General features: G+C 48.4%; 1 protein-coding gene across 1 annotated transcript in view; it reads left to right on the forward strand.

The window, feature by feature from the left end:
- The first annotated feature begins 655 nt into the window (after positions 1-655).
- Positions 656-17,854, forward strand: part of LOC109900466 (teneurin-3) — a 383,528-nt gene continuing 366,329 nt past the window's right edge. Inside the window, exons 1-2 of the mRNA XM_031828225.1 lie at positions 656-1,115; positions 1,227-1,329. The gene's annotated coding sequence lies outside the window, so the exon portion shown is untranslated. The remainder of the gene's footprint in view (positions 1,116-1,226; positions 1,330-17,854) is intronic.

Genomic DNA, 17,854 nt, shown 5'->3' on the forward strand with positions numbered 1-17,854 from the left:
TTTCAGTTTCAGTCAACTGTTTGACCCAGACATGACCTCCTGACATTTGACTGTTAACATTGGTATCAAAGCCAAAGCAAAAGAACATGTGCAACTATGGGCTGCCTCTGCATGTTGGCAGGAATAGAAAAACAGTCAGATTATAGTCATTATTTTTACTTTCTAGTGGGGTGGCTGGCTGCAATATATGTTCAAATGTTGTGCTCTGTTTGTCCTCAGTTTCATCTTGTAATATTGCTGGAAAAAGTACACAATCGGTTATTACTGTACCTGGCAGTACTGCTCGTTTGACGGAATTCCAAATCATTTTACCATGCCATCTCTAAGCAGGCCTAATTATGGCAACCTACTTATACAAATATGTGACCGTAAAATAAAACAACAAAATGATGCATTTCTTAACATGTCATAACAACTGATGTCGGCTGCAAGCTGCTCTGTACTAAACAAATAACCCTACGCCTATACACCATCCTCTCCAAATCGAAGCCCTAAATCCATTATCTGAGTGTGCAGCCTAATCAGTACCAACGCAGACATCTTCATCTGCTTCGAGATCCGTCGAGGAGTCATTTATCACACCGCGACGCAACTCATGGATGCCCCTTAAATTATTATCATATAGTGCTAGATATACATACTGATTGGACGCAGCAGGGGGAACACTGGGTCTTTACATCGACTGACTGCGAGAAGGGGGAGACGCTCCATCGCGCGCAGGACAACAATATCTATCTAGACCCGGAGACCTCTCCGTTCTTTTGAAAATACAAAATAGCAACCTTGCTTGTACCGTTGGCGGTCGGAAGAGTGTGAGAGAGTGCCTTTCTTTTGCTCGTTTTGTTTACGTCAAGGGGACTGAAGTTTACGGAGGCAGTGGTTCTCTCCGCGCAAATAGGCTACAACAATCGTAACTCGATCTCCCCTCGATTTGTGTCGTCTGTGGTTGGTAGGGTCCTCAGTAGTTACACATGTGTGGTTGTCATTGCTGGACGGTGTCATGCTCGAATCCTCTGCTTCTTGCACTGCGCTGTCCTCTTCTGTTGAGTGATCAGACAGTCTTCACTGTTGTTCCCGGGCAGTGAATACCTGTCAACACCCCGTCGGCGACATTGGTATGTTTTATATTTCCATTGAGCTACGGGACTATCCTATCGTTTTGAAATAGCTGGAGTGAGAGTTGTGTTTGCCAGAACCTTTGTTTTACCACCGACTATTCCATTCAGAAAACAGCGACGCATTCCCTAGAAGTTGGAGCATCGTTTGGTGAAGTTTTGACCCACCGGTACTGAACAACAATGGGATTCTAATCGGACAAATCCACGCCAGGTAGGGCCCTAAAACTGTACTGTCCTGTTGTAATTTATTTATTTTAATATTGTCCAAATGATAAACACATTTATTAGCCGGGTATTGGTATGGCTGGTGTTTACTTCCTGTGAGAGTTGTTGATAAATTACGCTCGGTTCGTGTTTTACACGCGCTTGACATGAGAGGTGCCATAGAAAAATCCCATTTAATATTTTGAGGCGTCTATGTCTGTTGTGTGTTGTGAAACTTCTGAACTACTTTTACCAGGATAAACTGGCGTATGTGCATGTTATTTGATTACGCATTGTTGGACACATTAAAATAGTTCACCTGGTATCTGCACACGTGCTTAAAATAAGCAACAATTTATATATATATATAAATTGCCATTTGATTGCGTACAGCTGAAGGCCTACAGTAATTTTATCCTGTAATTTAATCCATCCACACAACTATATGTTAGTTATTTTTTTTAAATTGTTCAGTTCTCTGACATTGTTGCTATTTCGCAAATTTGGGAGACATTTCTGCGTATTATGAGTGCCATTGTTGTTGCTCATGTAGATGTATTTAGTCCTTTAATTGTTCTGCCAGTGTTCGTTTGTATCCGGTGCTCATTGGCGACAAGGGCACAAGTCGATAATCAGACAAATGCATCAAATGGAGAAAAAAAATTATACCTCGATGTCTTCCTTCTCTACAAAGGCGACACATACATGATATGTTGCTCCACTGTGTTATTAATACGCTGTATCATTACGGTTTTATCTAGGACCTTTCAAAACACATGACAGAACACTGTAAAGCTTTCAGTTTGTCATCATTTCTGGGCATACGGTGCTGGTTATCAATAACGTGTATTGGTTTATTATAAGGGACTGGCTTCATCCACTCACTGGGTCCTTAAATATGTAGCCTGACAGATTTATCCCCATATAAGTAGTTTTAGGGCTTTGTTCAATGTGTATCGCTGAAGCGTTACAGATTGCAGATATACATATACATATAATTTACATTGAGCCAACATATATACCGCGTTTACCGTGAATGCAGTCTATGCGACCGCGGGAACATTGCCTTTAATTTTCAATTGCGCTATAAAGCGGCTCTTCAGCGTTACGGGTTGAATATAGACCCTAGTCTTTATCCAACGGGGATGCCAACAATGCGATATAATAGAATACGCTACCGGTATACCAAAATATTTTAAAAGCTTCCAGGTCACATACATTTTTAAAAAGGACTATGAATCATGTCGTTGTCCCTTAGATAGATATGGTGCAGTGTGTGTAGTGTGTGATTTGGCTCACTTCTTTACCCTGTGCCCTTCTTTTCCCCGGAGGCACTGAGCCTGGAGGTCCCTTTAGCCTACAGCAGAATTAAAATGTTCCGTAATTCGTTCATTTGAATGTAACCCCCAGGTTAGGCTATTTTAAGATGTGGGGTGAAACATTGTTTCAGGGTTTATATTGGTTGAAGATACAGCAGGCCTGTAACAATGATTTATTAGACAGTCAATAGATACTTTATTGAACATCAGAAACACCAGTTTAAATGTGTAATGCTATGACACATTTAGTGGTTATTTCAGTACATAGAGACTGTTTTCAGTTTTTCTTAAAGGTCAGCACTACCACTTTACAGTTGTAGATTATTTCATTGACAAGGTGCATAAGGTTATGTTGCATCTTGTTCTCAGAATCAGCACACCACCGTTAGTCAGTAGCATTATTTATTTATTGTTGATTGTGTGTTTGTTTTACTCCATGTGTAACTCTGTGTTGTTGTATGTGTCAAACTGCTTTGCTCTATCTTGGCCAGGTCGCAGTTGTAAATGAGAACTTGTTCTCAAATGGCCTTCCTGGCTAAATAAAGGTGAAATATTTTATTAAATTTTTTCAAGTAGAAATAGAGGGACACACACACTAGTATTTTTAATGACAACATTTCATATAATTCAACATAACATAATTCCTTTTTTCTAAACATTGTAAAATTAGATTGCGCTCTTGTAAAAAAAATGTTTGATTTATTGTTATAATCAATTTATAGTGGTTGACTCCAGTAGGTTCAGACCAGTGCCCTCTAAACAGCCTGGACATGGTGCAGACAGCCAGTGTAGGTAAAACAAAGAGCCCAGGTATCTTCATGTTCTGTAATTGCGTCTGAAAAATGAGACTGAAGATAGAGGCCTGACGAAAGATTCCTGGATCCTCCTAAATAGGCTTTTGTTTAAACAGGGACTGGGTCTTATGGAGTTGAACCAGGCTATAATGTGGCACTGCACAGAGAGATTTGATACACAGTTAAACTATTATAGTTCAGTCTTGTGTGTTTCTCGGAGAGAGAAAGAGGCCAGAAATTTGTTCTGTTCTGTTCAAGCTGTCTCTCATTTTCACTCAAGTATTGTACATCTTTTGTGGTATTTTTACTCTATTTTTTCAAATGATTGTGCTCACTTTCATTGTGTGAGGAAGTTTTATGTTATTTTTGATAGCTTAACTTTGGTTTGTAGCCTGCCCGGTCTTCTGAGCAGGCACAGGGAGCCTGCCGGTCTTCTGAGCAGGCACAGGGAGCCTGCCGGTCTTCTGAGCAGGCACAGGGAGCCTGCTGGTCTTCTGAGCAGGAACAGGGAGCCTGTCGGTCTTCTGAGCAGGCACAGGGATCCTGCCCGGTCTTCTGAGCAGGCACAGGGAGCCTGCCGGTCTTCTGAGCAGGCACAGGGAGCCTGCCGGTCTTCTGAGCAGGAACAGGGAGCCTGCCCGGTTTTCTGAGCAGGAACAGGGAGCCTGCCGGTCTTCTGAGCAGAAACAGGGAGCCTGCCGGTCTTCTGAGCAGGAACAGGGAGCCTGCCCGGTCTTCTGAGCAGGAACAGGGAGCCTGCCGGTCTTCTGAGCAGGAACAGGGAGCCTGTCGGTCTTCTGAGCAGGAACAGGGAGCCTGCCGGTCTTCTGAGCAGGAACAGGGAGTCTGCCTGGTCTTCTGAGCAGGAACAGGGAGCCTGCCTGGTCTTCTGAGCAGGCACAGGGAGCCTGCCTGGTCTTCTGAGCAGGCACAGGGGGCCTGTCGGTCTTCTGAGCAGGCACAGGGCTGTTGTTGGGCAGACAACTGGGTTGTCGTACAGTGTAAACGCGTCTGTTTGGTTTAGTGTAGTCTACGTCCAGCCTACATAATGTATGGCACTGGCATCCACATACAGTACTGCTATGCGTCCTCTAGATGCCTGCTGGATGTCATTTGATCCTGTGACCCTTCAGTTATATAACTGAAATTGTTGCAAAGGGGAACTGTATGATTAGGCTAGGTAATCAAGAACCATAATTAAAGATATTTAATTGCCTTTTAGTGAGGAAATTGCTGCATTTAAATTCGCGCCCTAAACAATAACATTTAAGACCACTATTTTGAAGGTAATAAGCAAACACCAAAAGTTAGTTTGTGAAAAACGAAATAATAAATAATAAATCCATTTATGTCTAGATGTGAGGATCGGATCATGATGTATTTGACACACCTTCTTTGCAGAAGGTATTATCTTTATGAAACCACCCCTGGTAGGCCTAAATCAGACAAAGGTTTCTATCGCTGCCAAACAAATGCTTCCCGGGTGGGTGGAGTGGGAAGGAGCGGGGTGAGGTGGGGAGGAGCGGGGTGAGGTGGGGTGAGGTGGGGTGGAGCGGGGTGAGGTGGGGTGGAGCGGGGTGAGGTGGGGTGGAGCGGGGTGAGGTGGGGAGGAGCGGGGTGAGGTGGGGTGAGGTGGGGTGGAGCGGGGTGGGGTGGGGTGGGGTGGGGTGGAGCGGGCTGAGGTGGGGAGGAGCGGGGTGAGGTGGGGAGGAGCGGGGTGGAGTGGGAAGGAGCGGGGTGAGGTGGGGAGGAGCGGGGTGGAGTGGGGTGGAGCGGGGTGAGGTGGGGTGGAGCGGGGTGAGGTGGGGTGGAGCGGGGTGGGGTGGGGTGGAGCGGGGTGAGGGGGAGGAGCGGGGTGAGGTGGGGTGGGGCGGGGTGAGGTGGGGTGGAGCGGGGTGGGGTGAGGTGGGGAGGAGCGGGTGAGGTGGGGAGGAGCGGGGTGAGGTGGGGTGGAGCGGGGTGAGGTGGGGTGGAGCGGGGTGCAGTGGGGTGGAGCGGGGTGAGATGGGATGGAGCAGGGTAAGGTTGAGTGAGACGGGATGGAGCGGGTGAGGTTTGGTGAGATGGGATGGAGCGGGTTAGGTTGGGTGAGATGGGATAAAGCGGGTGAGGTGGGTGAGGTTTGGTGAGATGGGATGGAGCGGGTTAGGTTGGGGTGAGATGGGATAGAGCGGGTGAGGTGGAGTGAGACGGGATGGAGCGGGTGAGGTGGAGTGAGACGGGATGGAGCGGGTGAGGTGGAGTGAGAAGGGATATAGGGTGAGGTGGAGTGAGACGGGATGGAGCGGGGTGTAGTTGGGTGAGATGGGATGGAGCGGGTGAGGTGGAGTGAGACGGGATGGAGCAGGGTGAGGTTTGGTGAGATGGGATGGAGCGGGTTAGGTTGGGTGAGATGGGATAGAGCGGGTGAGGTGGAGTGAGATGGGATGGAGCAGGGTGAGGTTGAGTGAGACGGGATGGAGCGGGGTGAAGTTGGGTGAGATGGGATGGAGCGGGTGAGGTTGAGTGAGACGGGATGGGGCGGGTGAGGTTGAGTGAGACGGGATGGGGCAGGGTAAGGTGGAGTGGAGCGGGGTGAGGTGGAGTGGAGCGGGGTGAGGTGGGGTGGAGCGGGGTGAGGTGGAGTGAGACGGGATGGTGCGGGTGAGGTGGAGTGAGACAGGATGGGGCGGGGTGGGGTTGAGTGAGACGGGATGGAGCGGGTGAGGTGGAGTGAGACAGGATGGAGCGGGTGAGGTGGAGTGGAGCGGGGTGATGTGGGGTGAGGTGGGGTGCAGCGGGGTGAGGTTGAGTGAGACGGGATGGAGCGGGTGAGGTTGAGTGAGACTGGGTGGAGCGGGTGAGGTGGAGTGAGACGGGATTAAGCGGGTGAGGTGGAGTGAGACGGGATGGAGCGGGTGAGGTGGAATGAGACGGGATTAAGCGGGTGAGGTGGAGTGAGACAGGATGAAGCGGGTGAGGTGGAGCGGGGTGATGTGGGGTGGAGCGGTGTGAGGTGGGGTGCAGCGGGGTCGGGTTGAGAGAGACGGGATGGAGCGGGTGAGGTTGAGTGAGACGGGGTGGAGCGGGTGAGGTGGAGTGAGACGGGATTAAGCGGGTGAGGTGGATTGAGACGGGATGGAGCGGGTGAGGTGGAATGAGACGGGATGGAGCATGTTGAGGTGGAGTGAGACGGGATGGGCCGGGTGAGGTGGAGTGAGACGGGATGGGCCGGGTGGGGTGAGATGGGATGGAGCGGGTGCGGTGGAGTGAGACAGGATGGAGCAGGGTGAGGTGGAGTGAGACGGGATGGATCAGGGTAAGGTGGAGTGAGACGGGATGGATCGGGTGAGGTGGGGTGAGATGGGATGGAGCGGGTGAGGTGGAGTGAGACGGGATGGAGCGGGTGAGGTGGAGTGAGACGGGATGGAGCGGGAAGGTTGAGTGAGACGGGATGGAGCGGGTGAGGTGGAGTGAGGCGGGTGAGGTGGAGTGGAGCGGGGTGAGGTGGGGTGGAGCGGGGTGAGGTGGAGTGAGACGGGATTAAGCGGGTGAGGTGGATTGAGACGGGATTAAGCGGGTGAGGTGGATTGAGACGGGATGGAGCGGGTGAGATGGAATGAGACGGGATGGAGCATGTTGAGGTGGAGTGAGACGGGATGGGCCGGGTGAGGTGGAGTGAGACGGGATGGGCCGGGTGGGGTGAGATGGGATGGAGCGGGTGCGGTGGAGTGAGACAGGATGGATGCAGGGTGAGGTGGAGTGAGACGGGATGGATCAGGGTGAGGTGGAGTGAGACGGGATGGATCGGGTGAGGTGGGGTGAGATGGGATGGAGCGGGTGAGGTGGAGTGAGACGGGATGGAGCGGGGTGGGGTTGAGTGAGACGGGATGGAGCGGGTGAGGTGGAGTGAGACAGGATGGAGCGGGTGAGGTGGAGTGGAGCGGGGTGATGTGGGGTGAGGTGGGGTGCAGCGGGGTGAGGTTGAGTGAGACGGGATGGAGCGGGTGAGGTTGAGTGAGACTGGGTGGAGCGGGTGAGGTGGAGTGAGACGGGATTAAGCGGGTGAGGTGGAGTGAGACGGGATGGAGCGGGTGAGGTGGAATGAGACGGGATTAAGCGGGTGAGGTGGAGTGAGACAGGATGAAGCGGGTGAGGTGGAGCGGGGTGATGTGGGGTGGAGCGGTGTGAGGTGGAGTGAGACGGGATTAAGCGGGTGAGGTGGATTGAGACGGGATTAAGCGGGTGAGGTGGATTGAGACGGGATGGAGCGGGTGAGATGGAATGAGACGGGATGGAGCATGTTGAGGTGGAGTGAGACGGGATGGGCCGGGTGAGGTGGAGTGAGACGGGATGGGCCGGGTGGGGTGAGATGGGATGGAGCGGGTGCGGTGGAGTGAGACAGGATGGAGCAGGGTGAGGTGGAGTGAGACGGGATGGATCAGGGTGAGGTGGAGTGAGACGGGATGGATCGGGTGAGGTGGGGTGAGATGGGATGGAGCGGGTGAGGTGGAGTGAGACGGGATGGAGCGGGTGAGGTGGAGTGAGGAGGGATGGAGCAGGAAGGTTGAGTGAGACGGGATGGAGCGGGTGAGGTGGAGAGAGGCGGGTGAGGTGGAGTGGAGCGGGGTGAGGTGGGGTGGAGCGGGGTGAGGTGGAGTGAGACGGGATGGAGCAGGGTGAGGTGGAGTGGAGCGGGTCAAATAATCAATTTCTGACATAGTTCGGTGCACTAGGGGACGTCGATCTCCCATGTCCAAAGAAATCAGATTTTATTAGTTCACATTAACTCTCAGATGATTGATGGGATCACTTTGGAGATCTGAGGTTTCATTTGTTACTCATACGTAGCCAGTGATTTTTTTTTTAAACCTCATGACAGGGCCTTTGGTGGCGGTTGTGAGGGGTACTTTGGAAGGAGAGAAGGCATCATTTGTTACTATAATGATGTTAAAAAAAAGTCCCGTTTGGCCGTCGTGATCCTCACTCTAAATCCATGCCCAGGTGTGACCGGTTGAAAGACGGTTGCCACTTGTCATTCTGATCGCATCAACAGTGTGTGTTCTTATTCAGGAGTCGCCGTTACTTCCCTGTGTGCACCAGATGGTTTATTCTGTGTAAATATAGCCTCTAATTCATTTTTCAGTGACATATTGAAGTGTTAATTCTGTCAAATGTGCCTTTGCTTCATTAATACTATCAGATCAATGCCGTTTGAACAGAAGACCCAGTACTTCACCTCAGAGGCTTGCCAAACGATAGGGCAAGAGAGATACGTCGAGGCCTGTAGAAGAGAATGCCTCCTCTCCTTAGACAGGCGGTGGCAGTGGTAAAGCAACCATGAAAACGGAAGCGAGGCCAAGGTAGAGCGCCAGATGTATAGAAGAGAAGGGAGTAAGGGAATAGCCACCAAGGGCATGCACAAGGCTGATTCACCAGCAGCTTGTTAAGTGTGGTGCGTGAGCAGTGCAGCAGAGGAGAGGAGCGGCGGCACCGAGCGCCACACTCTGCCTGGAATAGCGTGTTTCATTGGAGCAGGGCTCATTGCAGCCCAGCCATGCTGAAACGGGGGAGGGTCGGGGGTGAGGAGGAGGGGAGGGAGGGAGGGAGGGAGGGAGGAGGAGATGGGGTTAGAGGAGAGGCTCCCTTCCGCCACGGGCAAGCAGTGCACAGTGCACACCAGCCCCAGCCAAGCTCCCGAGCAGCTCTCAGCTCACTGAGTTGAGTGCACTTGTGAAGTGGTGGCGTGGTGGGACAAGGAAAGGGAAAGGGAGGACAGCTCCTCTGTCTGTCTGGGACTTTGTCAATCACAACATATCACAGGGAGAGATTGGAGAGGGGAAAGGTGAATGTTTGTGATTTATTTCATACACACACACGCGCACCCCCCCCCCCCAAACACACACACACACACACACACACACTTCCTCCCCCCACACACATAAAAACACCCCGACACATCCCCGCCTGCCGTCCCCCCACCCTCCCTCCCTCCCACTCTTCGAGGGAGGCGATTTGTTAGGATAGCAGCATGTGAACCTTAATGAAAGGCAGCTGTGTGTGGGGATGTTATTCTGGCCCAGTGAACCCCACACACACACACTCCCCAATACACCTGCTAAAACACTCAGGCTGTATTGATGCATTTATGTATTGTTCTGTTGCGAGTCCGATGGCGATGGCTGCTGATGCAATGAACAGCACTGCAGAGAGTCAATGTATTATCGGAATGGAAACCTCTCTGTGTGTCTCTGTAATGATGCACACACACCACACACACCACACACACACACACACACACACACACACACCCAGACCCTTTGTATGTTTTCGATTTTATTTTCCCTTTTTAAGAGCATGTTCTCCCTCTCCACCTCTCTTTATAGAATGTGAAGGTGCAGAGTACTTCAAAGGGATTAACACACACACACACAAATACACACACACACACACATGAATACAAACACACACACATACACATACACACACATACACTATTTAAGCTTAGAGTGGTTTTATTGGCTCTATCGTTTTTCCCCGTGTCGAACTCCAACCGCCTTCAGATTTATTTTGCCCTTCCTAACATCAGCCAATTGTCTTTCCCTATGAACCTCACTAAAATATGAATGGACTCCTCCCTTTCCAGGCACTACAGGCTATGATGGCATTATGTCAGCGTCTAAAATGATGATGGATTGCTTTGTTGTTGTTGCCATCTCTGTGTTGTTGTTGCCATCTCTGTGTGTTCACAATATCTAAATATGTAGGATCATTTTGGGGGCTCTGGTACATGTAGGCCCAATGTAAACACACGTTGTTTCACAATATCTAAATATGTAGGATCATTTTGGGGGCTCTGGTACATGTAGGCTCACTGTAAACTGGTTGTTTCACAATATCTAAATATGTAGGATCATTTTGGGGGCTCTGGTACATGTAGGCCCAATGTAAACACACGTTGTTTCACAATATCTAAATATGTAGGATCATTTTGGGGGCTCTGGTACATGTAGGCTCACTGTAAACTGGTTGTTTCACAATATCTAAATATGTAGGATCATTTTGGGGGCTCTGGTACATGTAGGCTCACTGTAAACTGGTTGTTTCACAATATCTAAATATGTAGGATCATTTGGGGGGCTCTGGTACATGTAGGCTCACTGTAAACTGGTTGTTTCACTGTGGATTTATGTGGTTGGACAATTCTAGTTTGACAAGAACTTTTATGTGTAAAATATGGTTCAAAATATGTTTCTTCCAGATGTTTGCTGAATCTCTTGTGTTAGTTGGAACCATATGGTTTGATGTGAAATTAACATGTGGTCTGTGAACTGACAATGAATAGAGATCTGGAGGTGTGAATGTGTGTTTGGTGCGACAACAAAAATAAAATATGTACTCTTTCCGTTGGCTCAACAATACTCAATCCCGCTCGCTCTGTCCCTGAATTTGATCGTGTTTGGAACACAACATCCTGGTTCTCCCTTGTAGAATTCCTGCTTTGGTGCTTACTAACAAAGTGTTGCAAAATGCTATTTCCAGGTAACAACCTGCTTAAAAAGATTTAAAAACCCAATTTCATAAATCACTTTTTCAATACAAACTCATTGATGAAAAACCTGAAACCGAATATTCAACATGCGATACAGCTCTTAAGACACTACTTATTGACATATTATGTCAGTGGACCATCCACGTACCTACAGCCAATGACTATATTGACACACATTAGAGGAACGCTCAACTGGAGTTGAGACATTGACCCTCGGCAGTGAGTGGTCTATGCCAGTTACATGCTTTGATGGGGATGTAATGAAGTGTGTGTGTGCGTGAATGTGTGTCTGGACGCCAGTGGGGGCAGGATGGGGCTGCCCCGAATCCGACCCCTGGATCATTTGTCCTGAACCTTCCCCGTTTTCCTTCCTCCACACAAGTCACGTCTCGCCTCCGGCTCCCCAAACGTCTCACCTCCGGCTCTCCACACGTCTCACCTCCGGCTCCCCAAACGTCTCACCTCCGGCTCTCCACACGTCTCACCTCCGGCTCCCCAAACGTCTCACCTCCGGCTCTCCACACGTCTCACCTCCGGCTCCCCAAACGTCTCACCTCCGGCTCTCCACACGTCTCACCTCCGGCTCTCCACACGTCTCACCTCCGGCTCTCCACACGTCTCACCTCCGGCTCTCCACACGTCTCACCCCGGGCTCTCCACACGTCTCACCTCCGGCTCTCCACACGTCTCGCCTCCGGCTCTCCACACGTCTCACCTCCAGCTCTCCACACGTTTCACCTCCAGCTCTCCACACGTCTCACCTCCGACTCCCCACACATCTCACCTCCAGCTCCCAATACTTTCTCCACCTGTGTGTGTGTGTGTGTGTGTGTGTGTCACTCCACTGTGTGTGTGTGTCACTCCACTGTGTGTGTGTATCGCTCCACTGTGTGTGTGTGTGTGTCGCTCCACTGTGTGTGTGTGTGTGTGTGTCGCTCCACTGTGTGTGTGTGTGTGTGTCACTCCACTGTGTGTGTGTGTGTCACTCCACTGTGTGTGTGTATCGCTCCACTGTGTGTGTGTGTGTATTGCTCCACTGTGCGTGTGTGTATTGCTCCACTGTGTGTGTGTGTGTCAGTCCACTGTGTGTGTGTGTGTCAGTCCACTGTGTGTGTGTGTGTCAGTCCACTGTGTGTGTGTGTGTCAGTCCACTGCGTGTGTGTGTCAGTCCACTGCGTGTGTGTGTCACTCCACTGTGTGTGTGTGTGTGTCACTCCACTGTGTGTGTGTGTGTGTGTGTCACTCCACTGTGTGTGTGTGTGTGTGAGTGTTGCTCCACTGTGTGTGTGTCACTCCACTGTTTGTGTGTGTTTGTGTCCCTCCGCTGCTCTGTTGCTTCAGGGTTGGTGATGAGTTGTGTCTGCCAAATGGGCCAACACACCGGTCTGGTCTCCTGGTTGTGTGTGCGTTCATGAGTATCATCCTTGAGATAGCGCGACTTCCGCCATTATTAATTTACCCTCCAGCGTCAAGCAGAAAATGTACCATTCCCCAGCTGTTGCATTTATAAATCCCAATGGTTAAAGATGTACAAGATGTACATCCTTTACTGAAAGGTCTAGTGGTGTATCTCTCCCAAGTGTCTGAGATGTACAGTAAGATAAACAATAATCATAATTATAATAATAATTGAAAAATGTAAAGGAATTTCTTTGTTTTTTTGTGTTATGGTTGAAGTGATGTTTCTTTGTCAGCTTTGTCTGTGTTCTAAAGAACTGGTATGGCTTCGCTAGTATGGCTTTTTAGACCTCTCAATGATTGACTCCTGTATTTTCGTGACGGATGTTTCCTCATAGCACGGTATGTGAAGTGTGCTTTCCCCACACCGCCCTGCTCCATTCGCTTACCATGCTCCCTCCGTAACCATTTCTGATTGGCTGCTGGTGTGCCGCCTGCCCAATGTTCCGTCAGGCGTGTAGGGTACGTCAGCTCAACACCATGTGACCTAGCCCCTATTCTGCCGTACCTGTTTAAAATGTGGGCGCTGCTCGTTCACAGAGGAACCCGGCTGAGCAACTTGTGTACAGTCACAGGAGTACTGTACTGAATATGAGTAGCCTACAGTCTTGGCAATACTATATATGAAAAAACTATCTGTGAGTGACTGATTAAAAAACACTTTGGACAAGAGCTCAGCTTGAAGGTAAGGTAGTGATTATTCTCTCTGTAATTTGAATGTAATGTCTTAGTTTCAGACACCAGATACACCACACGTTCTTTGATATATGGTGTTGTTGATTTGAATGTGTTCAGGTAGGCTAGAAGAATTGACGTATAATACCGTATTTAAAAATAGGCCCGAGAAATTCCTGACATTCAGTCATTGAAAATGGCGATTTCCCTTTCAGCACGGCTGATATTACAGTGGTCTTGTGGAGACATGATGCTTTGAAGCGTAGCTTCTTTTATGTATGCCTGCTTTTAATCTCTCTGAACTCTGACCTTTTCCTTTTCACAGCAGATATATGTTTGACCTGTGTGATTTCTTCTGCGCTGTGTTTTGTATGACCGCTGCAGTAAATAAACGGTTGGTCATGGAACACAAATATGAACCGCGTTTCCCCCCATGGCGTTCTTACGGTCGGGGGGGTGGGGGGGTAGTTCACAGAACGGTGAAGCAGACTTGTTTCTCGGTGAAGCAGTCTTGATCAAGCTATCATTCTTCTCTTTTCTTTGTGGCTGAGCCTGGGACTGATTCAGCCATTCAGTTCAGTGAGAGCCAAGGCCGGAGCTGAGGCTAACCCACCCTCGCTTTTTGGAGAGAGATCAACATTCCTACAAAGTCCAGCTTTGTGACCAGAATGAGGTAGAGACTGAGACTGGGACGCTGTAACCTCTTAAAGCCGAGCCCGCCAGCCAGCCAGGGACAGATATGTTCATTAAAGCGACAACAGACTGGGGGGATTTCCCCCCTCTTTCTCACACAGACACAGTCCCCCCCCCCCCCCCCCCCCCCCCCCCCACACACACACACACACACACAGAACTTATCCACTACATGTTTCTAGTGATGGGTATACAGTTACTTATTGAAAAATAATATATTGTATCGTTTTTGCAATATTGCAATATTATTTTGGCCGTAGTCGGCTGTACCTGCACCACAATTACAGTATTTTTCCTTCATGACTTGTTCTCCATCTTCTTTTTAAATAGTGAACCAATGTGTTTTCAGCACTTTTATTTCCCGACTGACAAAAACTCATTTTCTCACGGTCTCTCTCGTCTCTCTGCAGCAGACATATAGTGAGCAATACGTTTGGAACAGCGAACGGTAATACATTTCATATCGGCGTCTAAGTATCCTGATAGTATTGTACCGTGAGATCCCTGACAATTCCAAGCCCTACATGTTTTCTCAAGTGCTCCTTCCCTATTGTTGTTATAACGACCGACCACTACAGTTGAGCCAAAGTGATCATGGCAGGTGTAATTGGAGGCTGTATCCCAAATAGCACCCTATTCCCTATGTAGAGCACTACTTTTCACTATAGGGCCCACAGGAGTGCACTACTGTATATAGGTGCTAGGGTGCCATTTGGGACCTAGAGAGAAGGATGTGGTCCTTTGCTCTCGTTGAGAATGAGTTGTTTATATATCTTCTTGGATTGGGTTGTTTTTTTTAGCAATTACAGAGAAAATGGTTTTGAAAAGATTTATTTCGCAATTGTGGTTTGACTAGATTTTTGTGGTTAGGCTACATTTCAATTGTTTTGCTCAGCTGTTTTGGAGAGTGTGCATGGATTAAATGAATGAATCAGTTTTTATAAATAAAATTTAAAAAACACATATCTCTGTTGCAATCTTTGTTTTACAATTTGTAGTCTGCGGTAATTTATATTCTTTATTATTATTGAGAGAACACCAGAACTGTTTAAATGGGTTCACTTGAGCCCAGGTTTGTTAATGGCAATGGTAGGCATTTTTGGAGAGCTTTCATTTACGTGTGCTTGACTTCAGTTTATGGGCTCTTTCAGTTGGAATTCAACATCCCACACATTTTATCCGTTTGGAATTTTCTGCAGCACCACAAAGATATAGAATTGCACCCTTCCTCAAGTCTAGATGGGGTGGATTGGCACGCAGGTATCATGTTATGTCTGTGGCCAATGGTTTGGAATTGGGAATGAGGCTTTGCTTCTGATTGATCAATGGCAAATCAAATGTCACCTGGCTCGGAGTGGTGTGCGGCTCAAGTACTGAATTTGGCAAGGAGATTCTGCTGCTGTCGGTGAAAGAGGGTGTGTGTGTGTGTGTGTGTGTGTGTGGATAAGAAGGGAAATAGAAACCGAAACGAACGACACTTGAAAGAAATAATGAAGGTTATTGAAATGGAGTGTAATACATCTTGCATATTGAGCATCGCTACTTGTTAAATTGACAGGCCCTAACCAGAAACACATTTGCCTGATGGATGATTTGGTGCCGTCTAATGGTTACAAGCACTTGAAAAATTAAAACATCGACCCATCCGCTCCTCAAGTTTTCCATAGTCTTAATGAGAACGAGTGGTAAGGAAAGAGAGAAAGAGGTGAAGGGGGGAAATGAAAAAACAAACTGGCAGCTAGGCCACCTCTCAGCTAGGCTAAATCTGGTAGCTAGGCCACCTCTCAGCTAGGCTTACTCTGGTAGCTAGGCCACCTCTCAGCTAGGTTAACTCTGGTAGCTAGGCCACCTCTCAGCTAGGCTTACTCTGGTAGCTAGGCCACCTCTCAGCTAGGTTAACTCTGGTAGCTAGGCCACCTCTCAGCTAGGCTAACTCTGGTAGCTAGGCCACTTCTCAGCTAGGCTTACTATGGTAGCTAGGCCACCTCTCAGCTAGGTTAACTCTGGTAGCTAGGCCACCTCTCAGCTAGGTTAACTCTGGTAGCTAGGCCACCTCTCAGCTAGGTTAACTCTGGTAGCTAGGCCACCTCTCAGCTAGGTTAACTCTGGTAGCTAGGCCACCTCTCAGCTAGGCTAACTCTGGTAGCTAGGCCACCTCTCAGCTAGGTTAACTCTGGTAGCTAGGCCACCTCTCAGCTAGGCTAACTCTGGTAGCTAGGCCAACTCTCAGCTAAGCTAACTCTGGTAGCCAGGCTACATGTGTGTTTCAGTTCAATTTGAAATGTTGGACAGGTCTTGCAGTGATATAATATAATAACACACGGTTGGGGAAGGTGTATTTTTCAAAACCATACCTCCTTATCCCATCAATTCAGATGGAAAATATGAAAAATGCACATTCCCCAACCATGTGTTATTATATTATACCACTGGGAGACCTGTATGGTTTTTGTTACAGACCCAAGTAATTGTATATATTGTCTCATTGTCCATTTGAACAACAAAATTGCCAACAAACAAAAAAATCCACCAATTTCTATTAATTTGATGGTGGCTTTGGGCGTTTAGGCTAGATACGAGTTAAGGGAGGGGAAATCATTGGAAGGATATGACCCTTAAGTTTGATAATAAACACACTTTTTTTGTCTTTTAAAATACATTTAGAAGTGACTTTCCTAAAACAGAAAATGTTGTCTATGCACAACCATATGGGAATTAGTTTTAAAGCCCACTGCTAGTTCCATTCCCCCCAACAAGTTTCGATCAAACAAGGGCTCCAAATCCCCTGGAATTGACTATGTTGGTTTTACTGAACATTTTTCTCTGTGTGTTCACGGTGGTTTTAGTCTCGATGTCAAACACTTTGATAGAGCTGGGGGTGTGTCCTTGATTGGTCATAGCTTTACGGAGGTTGTCTAGTGTGGGACATGTCACACATTCGACAGACACATATTCTACAGTAGATTGTGGTTTACACCTTGTAATAGTCCTGGGCCTATATTTGCTTTGAGATGTCCTTCTAGAATATTCTACAGTGTGTTTTAAGATATTATTATAGACCTAGGCTTATTCATTTTGATATCTCCCATTCTGTGGCCTTTACTTAATGCCATTCCCTGTAGAATGAATGCCTGACTGTTCTTATTGCCACATGTATCTTCCAGTTGATTGGCTCGGAGCAGAGGAGGGATCAGTTGATTGGCTCGGAGCAGCAGTGGACAGATTGAGTGAGTGTGAACGGCATAATGGTGTTTATGGAGAGATAGGTGATATGAGAGAGAGAAAGAGATGTTGAGAGAGGGAATTAGGCAGAGAGGAGGAGAGAAAGAGAGAGCTAGGTGATATGCAGAGAGAGAAAGAGAAAGCGATGTAGGGAGAGAGAGAGATAGGTGATATGCAGAGAGAGACAGCTAGGGAGAGGGTGTTGAGAGAGAGGGAGAGTAGAGCTCCCGACCGACATGTGAGGAGGCCAGGCTGAATGTCACACACCTCGCCCCCTCTGTCTCGCCCACCTCTCAACCCGGCTGCACACATGACATGCTGCGTCCGTGCCACCCTGTTAATTAACCTGTAATATCTCAGAGCAGAGCCCGGCACCACAGTCTGTTCTCTCTCTACACAGCTCTATGTCTCTATTTATCTCTCTCAATCAATCGCTCTTGCTCTCTTTCTCTCTCGTGCCATCTCTCTATTTCTCTCTCTCCATCGATACCCCCCCCCCCTCTCCCCCTCCCGCCCACCTGTCCTTCTTCCCGTCTTGGCCCACTACTTTGGCGGAGGCCACTGGGAAAGCAGTAATGGCAGCTGCTGCGTCATATCAGGTGTGTGTTCGTGTGTGTGTATGTAATTGTGTGTGTGTGTGTGCTTGTCTCTAAAGTGTATGTTGTGTGTGGCGGTGTGTATTGCCAACCTACCAGAGTCTAGTTTTTGTCTGCCCAAATTACCCCTGGTAGAGGTGTCATGGCAGCTTCCTGTACAACCATTATCCCAGCATGCTTTCCATTACCTGCTCCAAAGTATGCTGCACACACACACTTTTCCCTACTCAAAGTCAAGCCAAGA

Source organism: Oncorhynchus kisutch, linkage group LG7 (assembly GCF_002021735.2).
Source record: "Oncorhynchus kisutch isolate 150728-3 linkage group LG7, Okis_V2, whole genome shotgun sequence".
NCBI classification, from domain to species: domain Eukaryota; kingdom Metazoa; phylum Chordata; class Actinopteri; order Salmoniformes; family Salmonidae; genus Oncorhynchus; species Oncorhynchus kisutch.